At 37.8% G+C, this 10462-nt stretch overlaps 1 non-coding gene across 1 annotated transcript; it reads left to right on the top strand.

Moving 5' to 3' along the window:
* Positions 1-4833: 4833 nt before the first annotated feature.
* Positions 4834-4941, top strand: LOC148555229 (small nucleolar RNA R71). Its single transcript, XR_015888011.1, has one exon. It is a non-coding gene; the product is annotated as a small nucleolar RNA R71 (small nucleolar RNA).
* Positions 4942-10462: the final 5521 nt, after the last annotated feature.

The raw sequence follows: 10462 nt of genomic DNA, 5'->3' as shown, positions 1-10462 counted from the left end.
TCAATGAAACATAGCTCCAATTAGATGAGCGGGACTTGTAGCTTTTTGCCTCTTGAATAGTTTTGGCATCTCACTTTATCCATTGAAGTTCAGAATGATTGGCTTCTATAGGAACTCAGAGTTCAGATAGTGTTATTGATTCTCCTAGTTCAGTATGATGATTCTTGAACACAGCTTCTTTATGAGTCTTGGCTGTGGCCCTAAGCACTTTGTTTTCCAGTATTACCACCGGATACATAAATGCCACAGACACATAATTGGGTGAACCTTTTCAGATTGTGACTCAGCTTTGCTAGAGTCCCCAATTAGAGGTGTCCAGGGTTCTTAAGCACACTCTTTTTTTGCTTTGGACCTTGACTTTAACCGCTCAGTCTCAAGTTTTCACTTGACACCTTCACGCCACAAGCACATGGTTAGGGACAGCTTGATTTAGCCGCTTAGGCCAGGATTTTATTCCTTTAGGCCCTCCTATCCACTGATTCTCAAAGCCTTGGGATTCTTTTTATTGCCCTTGCCTTTTGGTTTTAAGGGTTATTGGCTTTTTTCTCTTGCCTCTTGGTTTTAAGAGCTTTTGGCTTTTTCTGCTTGCTTTTTCTTTTTCTTTCTATTTTTTTTTTGCCTATACTTTTTTTTTTCTGCAAGCTTTGTTCCTTGCTGCTTTTTCTTGCTTCAAGAATCATTTTTATGATTTTTCAGATTATCAAATAACATGTCTCCTAGTCATCATTCTTTCAAGAGCCAACATATTTAACATTCTTAAACAACAACTTCAAAAGACATATGCACTGTTCAAGCATTCATTCAGAAAACAAGAAGCATTGTCACCACATCAATATAATTAAGCTAAGTTCAAGGATAAATTCAAAACTCATGTACTTCTTGTTCTTTTGAATTAAAACATTTTTCATTTAAGAGAGGTGATGGATTCATAGGACATTCATAACTTTAAGACATAGTTACTAACTACTAATGATCATGTAATGAAGACACAAACATAGATAAGCACATAGAAAACGAAAAACAGAAGAAATAAGAACAAGGAATGAATCCACCTTAGTGATGGTGGCGTTTCCTTCTTGAGGAACCAATGATGTCCTTGAGCTCTTCTATGTCTCTTCCTTGTCTTTGTTGCTCCTCCCTCATTGCTTTTTGATCTTCTCTAATTTCATGAAGGATGATGGAGTGCTCTTGATGTTCCACCCTTAATTGTCCCATGTTGGAACTTAATTCTCCTAGGGAGGTGTTGATTTGCTCCCAATAGTTTTGTGGAGGAAAATGCATTTGAGGCATCTCCGGGGTCTCATGGTGATGAGCTTCATACGCCTCTTGAGCTCCATGAATGGGCTCTCTTGTTTGCTCCATCTTTTTCTTAGTGATGGGCTTCTCTTCCTCAATGTGAATGTCTCCTTCTATGAAAGCTCCAGCTGAGTAACATAGATAGCAAATAAGATGAGGGAAAGCTAGCCTTGCCCCAGGGGAGGGCTTTTCGGCTATTTTGTAGAGTTCAAGGGAGATGACTTCATGAACTTCTACTTCCACTCCAATCATGATGCTATGGATCATGATGGCCTGATCCACAGTAACTTCGGATCAGTTGCTAGTGGGGATGATGGAGCGTTGGATGAACTCCAACCATCCTCTAGCCACAGGCTTGAGGTCCAGTCTTCTTAGTTGAACCGGCTTGCCTTTGGAGTCAATCTTCCATTGAGCTCCTTCGACACATATGTCCATAAGGATTTGGTCCAACCTTTGATTAAAGTTGACCCTTCTAGTGTAGGGGTGTTCATCTCCTTGCATCATGGGCAAGTTAAACGCCAGCCTCACATTTTCCGGACTAAAATCTAAGTAATTCCCCCGAACTATTGTAATATAATTCTTTGGATTCGAGTTCTTACTTTGATCATGGTTCTTAGTGATCCATGCATTGGCATAGAACTCTTGAACCATTAAGATGCCGACTTGTTGGATGGGGTTTGTTAGAACTTTCCAACCTCTTCTTTGGATTTCATGTCGGATCTCCGGATACTCATTTCTCTTGAGCTTGAAAGGGACCTTGGGGATCACCTTCTTCTTGGCCACAACATCATAGAAGTGGTCTTGATGGGCTTTGGAGATGAACCTTTCCATCTCCCATGACTCGGAGGTGGAAGCTTTTGTCTTCCCTTTCCCTTTTCTAGAGGATTCTCCGGTCTTAGGTGCCATCAATGGTAATGGAAATACAAAAAGCTTATGCTTTTACCACACCAAACTTAGAATATTGCTCGCCCTCGAGCAAGAAAAGAAAGAATTAGATGAAGAAGAAGAAGAAAATATGGAGAAGAGGGGGGAGGTGTGTTTCGGCCAAGAGGGGAAAGAGAGGGTTGTGTTGTGTGAAAATAAAGAAGAATGGAAGGCTTTATATAGGGAAGAGAGGGGGGGTTAAGGTTCGGCCATATGGGTGGGTTTGGGTGGGAAATTGATTTTGAATTTTGAAGGTAGGTGGAGTTTATTGGGTAGGTTTATGGGGAAGAGTGGGTGGATATGAGTGGTGAAGGGTTAATAGGGAAGAGGGATGGAGGTGATAGGTGAAGGGTTTTGGAGAAGGGTGTTTATTGGGAATAGAGGATGATTGAGAAGAGAGAAGAGAGTGAGTGAAGGTAGGTGGGGATTCTGTGGGGTCCACAGATCCTGAGGTGTTCAAGGATTTACAACCTTGCACCAAATTAGGCATGTAAAATGCCCTTGCACACAACTCTGGGCGTTCAGCGCCAGGTTGGTGCCCATTTTGGGTGTTCAACGCCCATTTGTTGCCCATTTCTGGCGTTAAACGCCAGAACCATGCTTGTTTTGGGCGTTCAGCGCCAGCTCTTCTCCAGGGTGCAATTCTGGCGTTCAGCGCCCAGATGCTGCCTATTTTGGGCGTTCAGCGCCCAGATACTGCCCATTTTGGGCGTTTTGTGCCAGAACCATACTCTGTTCTGGCGTTGAACGCCAGACAGGTGCTTCCTCCAGGGTGTGATTTTTCTTCCGCTGTTTTTGATTCTGTTTCTAAATTTTTCATTTATTTTGTGACTCCACATGATCATGAACCTAAGAAAACATGAAAAACAAAAACAAAATTAGATAAATAAACATTGGGTTGCCTCCCAACAAGCGCTTCTTTAATGTCAATAGCTTGACAGTGGGCTCTCATGGAGCCTCACAGATGTACAGAGCTTTGTTGAGACCTCCCAACACCAAACTTAGAGTTTGGTTGTGGCCTCCCAACACCAAACTTAGAGTTTGACTGTGGGGGCTTTTGTTGACTCTGCTTTGAGAGAAGCTTTTTCTGCTTCCTCTCCATGGATGCAGAGAAAGATCCTTGAGTTGTAAACACAAGGTTGTCCTTATTTAATTGAAGGATCAATTCTCCTCTGTCCACATCAATCACAGCTCTTGCTGTAGATAGGAAAGGCCTCCCTAGGATGATGGATACATCCTCTTCCTTTCCAGTGTCTAGGACTATGAAATTAGCAGGGATGTAAAGGCCTTCAACCTTTACTAACACGTCCTCTACTTGTCCATAAGCCTATTTTCTTGAATTGTCTGCCATCTCTAATGAGATTTTAGCAGCTTGCACCCCATAAATTCCCAGTTTCTCTATTACAGAGAGGGGCATGAGGTTTATCCCTGAACCAAGGTCACACAGAGCCTTTTCAAAGAGCATGGTGCCTATGGTACAAGGTATTATGAACTTTTTAGGATCCTGTTTCTTCTGAGGCAATGTCAGTTGATCCAGATCACTTAGTTCATTGGTGAACAAGGGAGGTTCATCTTCCCAAGTCTCAATACCAAATAATTTGGCATTCAGCTTCATGATTGTACCAAGGAACTTGGCAGCTTGCTCTTCAGTGACATCCTCATTCTCTTTAGAAGAGGAATACTCATCAGAGCTCATGAAGGGCATAAAGAGGTTCAATGGAATCTCTATGGTCTCTAGATGAGCCTCAGATTCCTTTGGTTCCTCAGAGGAAAACTCCTTATTGATCACTGGACGTCCTCGGAGGTCTTCCTCACTGGGATTCACGTCCTCCTCTCCCTCTTTGGGTTCGGCCATTTTGGTAATATCAATGGCCTTGCACTCTCTCTTTGGATTTTCTTCTGTATTGCTTGGGAGAGTACTGGGAGGGATTTCAGTGATCTTCTTACTCAGCTGGCCCACTTGTGCCTCCAAATTTCTAATGGAGGACCTTGTTTCATTCATGAAACTCACAGTGGCCTTAGATAGATCAGAGACTAAGTTTGCTAAGCTAGATAGATTCTGCTCAGAATTCTCTGTCTGTTGCTGAGTGGATGATGGAAAAGGTTTACTATTGTTAAACCTATTTCTTCCACCATTATTAAAGCCTTGTTGAGGCTTTTGATCCTTCCATGAGAAATTTGGATGATTTCTCCATGATGAGTTATAGGTGTTTCCATAAGGTTCACCTAAGTAATCACCTCTGCTATTGCAGGGTTATCAGGATCATAAGCTTCTTCTTCAGAAGATGCCTCTTGAGTACTGTTGGATGCAGCTTGCATTCCATTCAGACTCTGAGAAATCATATTGACTTGCTGAGTCAATATTTTGTTCTGAGCCAATATGGCATTCAGAGTATCAATTTCAAGAACTCCCTTCTTCATAGGCGTCCCATTACTCATAGGATTCCTCTTAGAAGTGTACATGAACTGGTTATTAGAAACCATGTCAATGAGTTCTTGAGCTTCTACAGGCGTTTTCTTTAGGTGAATGGATCCACCTGCAGAAGTATCCAATGACATCTTTGATAGCTCAGATAAACCATCATAGAATATATCCAGGATGGTCCATTCTGAAAGCATGTCAGAAGGACACTTTTTGGTCAGCTGCTTGTATCTTTCCCAAGCTTCATAGAGGGATTCACCTTCTTTCTGTCTGAAGGTTTGAACATCCACTCTAAGCTTGCTCAGCTTTTGAGGAGGAAAGAACTTGGCTAAGAAAGCCGTGACCAGCTTATTCCAAGAGTTCAGGCTATCTTTAGGTTGAGAGTCCAACCACACTCTAGCTCTGTCTCTTACAGCAAAAGGGAAAAGCATGAGCCTATAGACTTCAGGATCTACTCCATTAGTCTTAACAGTATCACAGATCTGCAAGAATTCAGTTAAGAACTGAAAAGGATCTTTAGATGGAAGTCCATGAAACTTGCAGTTCTGTTGCATCAGAGAAACTAGCTGAGGTTTCAGCTCAAAATTGTTTGCTCCAATGGTAGGGATGGAGATGCTTCTTCCATGTAAATTGGAATTTGGTGCAGTAAAGTCACCATGCATTCTCCTTGCATTATTGTTGTTGGGTTCGGCTGCCATCTCCTTTACTTGTTCGAAATTTTCAATAAGGTTGTCTCTGGATTGTTGTAATTTAGCTTTTCTTAGTTTTCTCTTCAGAGTCCTTTCAGGTTCTGGATCAGCTTCAACAAGAATGCGTTTTTCTTTGTTCCTGCTCATAAGAAAGAGAAGAGAACAAGAAAAGAAGAGGAATCCTCTATGTCACAGTAAAGAGGTTCCTTATTGTTAGTAGAAGAAGAAAATGAATAGGGGTGAAGAAAAATGAAGAATCCAAACACAAAGGTAAGGATAGGAGCAATGATGTGAGATGAAGAGAAGTTAGTAGATGAATAAATAAATGGAATAAGATGAGGGAGGGGGATTTTCGAAAATTATTTTTGAAAAATGGTTAGTGATTTTCGAAAATAATTTTTGAAAAAGATTAGTAATTTTTGAAAATTAAAATCCAAAATTAAAAAGAAGTTTTGAAAAAGAGAGGGAGATATTTTCGAAAATTAGAGAGAGAGAGTTAGTTAGGTAGTTTTGAAAAAGGTAAGAAACAAACAAAAAGTTAGTTAGTTAGTTGAAACAAATTTTGAAAATCAATTTTGAAAAGATAAGAAGATAAGAAGTTAGAAAAGATATTTTGAAATCAAATTTTTGAAAAAGGTAAGATAAGAGGATATTTTTTTTGAAAAGATATGATTGAAATTAGTTTTGAAAAAGATTTGATTTTTTTTTTAAATCACAATTAATGACTTGATTCACAAGAAATCACAAGATATGATTCTAGAACTTAAGTTTGAATCTTTCTTAACAAGTAAGTAGCAAACTTGAAATTTTTGAATCAAAACATTAATTGGTGATGTTATTTTCGAAAATTATGTCATAAAGATAAGAAAAACATTTTTGAAAAACATTTTTATAATTTTCGAAAATAACTAAGAAAAATGAAAAATATTTGATTTTTGAAAAAGATTTTTGAAAAAGATGAGATTTTTAAATTGAAAATTTGATTTGACTCATAAAAAAAACTAGATTTTTTTAAAAATTTTTGAAAAAGTCAAATCTAATTTTCGAAATTTTAAGAGAGAAAAAGGGAAAGATTTTTTTTTTGATTTTTGAATTTTTAATGATGAGAGAGAGAAACATGAAAATGATGCAATGCATGATAATTTTAGATCAAAACATGTGATGCATGCAAGAATGCTATGAATGTCAAGATGAACACCAAGAACACTATGAAGATCATGATGAACATCAAGAACATATTTTTGAAAATTTTTAATGCAAAGAAGACATGCAAGACACCAAACTTAGAAATCTTTAATGCTTAGGCACTAAGAATTCAAGAATGCATATGAAAAACAAGAAAAGATGCAAAACAAGAAAACATCAAGATCAAACAAGAAGACTTACCAAGAACAACTTGAAGATCATGAAGAACACTATGAATGCATGAATTTTTTTTTCGAAAAATGCAAGATGAATATGCAATTGACACCAAACTTTCAACTTGACTCAAGACTCAAACAAGAAACATGAAATATTTTTGAATTTTTAATGATTTTATGAATTTTTTGTATTTTCTTTTAATTTTTTTTCGAAAATCATTTTGAAAAAGAAAAATAAGGATTCCAAAATTTTTAATATGAATTCCAGGAATCTTATGCTCTTTAGTCTAAAGCTCCAATCTGAGGGTTAGGCATGGCTTAATAGCCAGCCAAGCTTTAGTAAAAATATGAGTGTAATTCATTCAATTTTAAGCCAAAACCTCTGCCCAAAAGAATTCAGACATGGTTTTATAGCCAGCATGCTTCAACATGCTTCATGAAACTCTAGAATTCATTCTTAAAAATTCTGAAGAAAAATATATTTTTGAAAACATTTTTATTTTAAAATTTTTTTTTCGAAAACAGATGAGAAATTTTTGAAAGGTTTTTGAAAAATTTTTGAAAATAAAACAAAAAAAAAATTACCTAATCTGAGCAACAAGATGAACCGTCAGTTGTCCAAACTCGAACAATCCCCGGCAACGGCGCCAAAAACTTGGTGCACGAAATTGTGATCTCTGGTAATGGCTCCAAAAACTTGGTGCTCTAATCTCATTTCATAATTTGTCACAACTACGATACAACTAACCAACAAGTGCACTGGGTCGTCCAAGTAATAAACCTTACGTGAGTAAGGGTCGATCCCACGGAGATTGTTGGTATGAAGCAAGCTATGGTCACCTTGTAAATCTCAGTCAGGCGGATATAAAATAATTATGGAGTTTTCAAAATTAAATAATAAAATAAGGATAGAAACACTTATGTAATTTATTGGTGAGAATTTCAGATAAGCGTGTAGAGATGCTTTCGTTCCTCTAAATCTCTGCTTTTCCACTGTCTTCATCCAATCAATTTTACTCCTTTCCATGGCTGGCTTTATGTAAGGACATCACCGTTGTCAATGGCTACTTTTAATCCTCTCGGGAAAATGGTCCAAATGCTCTGTCATAGCACGGCTAATCGTCTGGAGGCATCACCCTTGTCGATGGCTGCATCCTATTCCTCTCTGTGAAAATGGTCCGATGTGCTGTCACTGCATGGCTAATCATCTAGAGGTTCTCGATCATACTGGAATAGGATTTACTATCCTTTTGCATCTGTCACTACGCCCAGCACTCGCGAGTTTGAAGCTCGTCACAGTCATTCAATCCCTGAATCCTACTTGGAATACCACAGACAAGGTTTAGACTTTCCGGATTCTCATGAATGTCGCCATCAATCTAGCATATACCACGAAGATCCCAATATCTCGGACTCGGTCTCCTGTATTAGTAATCTAAGAGATACTCATTCAATCTGAGGTAGAACGGAAGTGGTTGTCAGGCACGCATTCATAGGGAATGATGATGATTGTCACGTTCATCACATTCATGTTGAAGTGCGAATGAATATCTTAGAAGCGGAATAAGTTGAATTGAATAGAAAAATAGTAGTACTTTGCATTAATCTTTGAGGAACAGCAGAGCTCCACACCTTAATCTATGGAGTGCAGAAACTCTACCGTATGAAAATACATAAGTGATAGGTCCAGGCATGGCCGTGTGGCCATCCCCCAAGATCTAAGAACTAGGCATCCCAAGATGATCAAAGGATCAAAAGATAATCCAAAGATGATCCGAAGATGTCTAATACAATAGTAAAAAGTCCTATTTATAATAAACTAGCTACTAGAGTTTATAGAAGTAAGTAATTGATGCATAAATCCACTTCCGGGGCCCACTTGGTGTGTGCTTGGGCTGAGCTTGAGTGTTGCACGTGTAGAGGTCCTTCTTGGAGTTGAACGCCAGCTTTTGTGCCAGTTTGGGCATTGAACTCCACTTTGCAACTTGTTTCTGGCGCTGAACGCCAGAATTGGGCAGAGAGCTGGCGTTGAACGCCAGTTTGCATCATCTAAACTCGGGCAAAGTATGGACTATTATATTGCTGGAAAGCCCTAGATGTTTACTTTCCAACGCAATTGGAAGCGTGCCATTTTGAGTTTTGTAGCTCCAGAAAATCCATTTTGAGTGCAGGGAGGTCAGAATCCAACAGCATCAGCAGTCCTTCTTCAACCTCTGAATCTGATTTTTGCTCAAGTCCCTCAATTTCAGCCAGAAAATACCTGAAATCACAGAAAAACACACAAACTCATAGTAAAGTCCAGAAATGTTAATTTAACATAAAAACTAATGAAAACATCCCTAAAAGTAACTAGATTCTACTAAAAACATACTAAAAATAATGCCAAAAAGCGTATAAGATGTATTTTTCTTCTCAAAGCTATTGGGATCAATGGCATACTTCCATGGGAGAATTGAGCTCTAACATGAATCAGTTGAGGATGGAGCATCAAGAGCATTCCACCATCCTCAATGAAATTAGAGAAGATCAAAGGGCTATGAGGGAAGAACAACAAAGACAAATGAGTGACATTGAAGAGATCACGCACTATATTGGATCCTCAAGAAGGAGCACTAGCCGCCACCATTAAAGGTGGATTCGTTCTCTTAATCTCCTTTTCTTATGTTAATTTTCTGTTTTCTGTTATGTTGTATTGTCTGTTCTCTTGTTCTTATTGCATGATCATTTCCATTTATGTCTTAAAGTTATAAAATGTTCCATATATCTCTCACCTTGCTTAAAAGAAAATTTTATTTGAAAAGAATTGAGAGGTACATGAATTTCAAGTTTATAATAAGAATAGTTCAATTATCTTGATGTGGTGGCATTGCTTTTGTTTTCTGAATGTATGAATGAACAGTGTAGATTTGAAGTTGAAATTAAGAATGTTGGCTCTTGAAAGAATGATGAAAAAGGAAAAGTATTATTGGTAATCTGAAAAATCCAAAAATTGATTCTTGAAGCAAGAAAAAGCGGCAAAAAAAAAGGAAAAGAAAAAGCATGTTGCAAAAGAAAAAATAATATATGCATGCAAAAAAAAATAAAATGGCATAAAAAAATATAAAAAGCAAAAAAAGCCAATAGCTCTTTAAACCAAAAGGCAAGAGCAAAAAACCAATAACCCTTTAAACCAAAAGGCAAGGGTAAAAGGATCCAAAGATCCTAAGAGTGTGCTTAAGAACTCTGGACACCTCTATCTGGGGATTCTAGCAAAGCTGAATCACAATCCTAAGGGGTTCACCCAGTTAAAGTGTCTGTGGCATTTATGTATCCGGTGGTAATACTGGAAAACAAAGTGCTTAGGGTCACGGCCAAGACTCTAAAAGGTGTGTTCAAGAATAAAAAAGAACTGAATTAGGAGAGTCAATAATATCATCTGGATTCTAAGTTCCTAAAGAGACCAACATTTCTGAGTTTCAATAGATAGTGAGATGCCAAAACTATTCAGAAGCAAAAAGTTACTAAGTCCCGCTCATCTAATTGAAACTGAGTTTCATTGGAAACTCTGAGATTTATTGTATCTTACTCTTCTTTTTATCCTACTGTGTTTTTAGTTTCTTGGGGACAAGCAACAGTTTAAGTTTGGTGTTGTGATGAGCGGATATTTTATACACTTTTTGGCATCATTTTTATATAGTTTTTAGCATGTTTTGTTTAAGTTTTATTAAGTTTTTATAGGTTTTAGTGTAAAATTTACATTTTTGGATTCTACTTTGAGTTTGTATTTTTAT

Source organism: Arachis ipaensis, chromosome B6, assembly GCF_059453495.1.
Source record: "Arachis ipaensis isolate K30076 ecotype BB chromosome B6, ASM5945349v1, whole genome shotgun sequence".
NCBI lineage: Eukaryota > Viridiplantae > Streptophyta > Magnoliopsida > Fabales > Fabaceae > Arachis > Arachis ipaensis.
The sequence above is the reverse complement of the archived record's forward strand: the minus strand, read 5'-3'. Positions and strand labels throughout refer to the sequence as shown.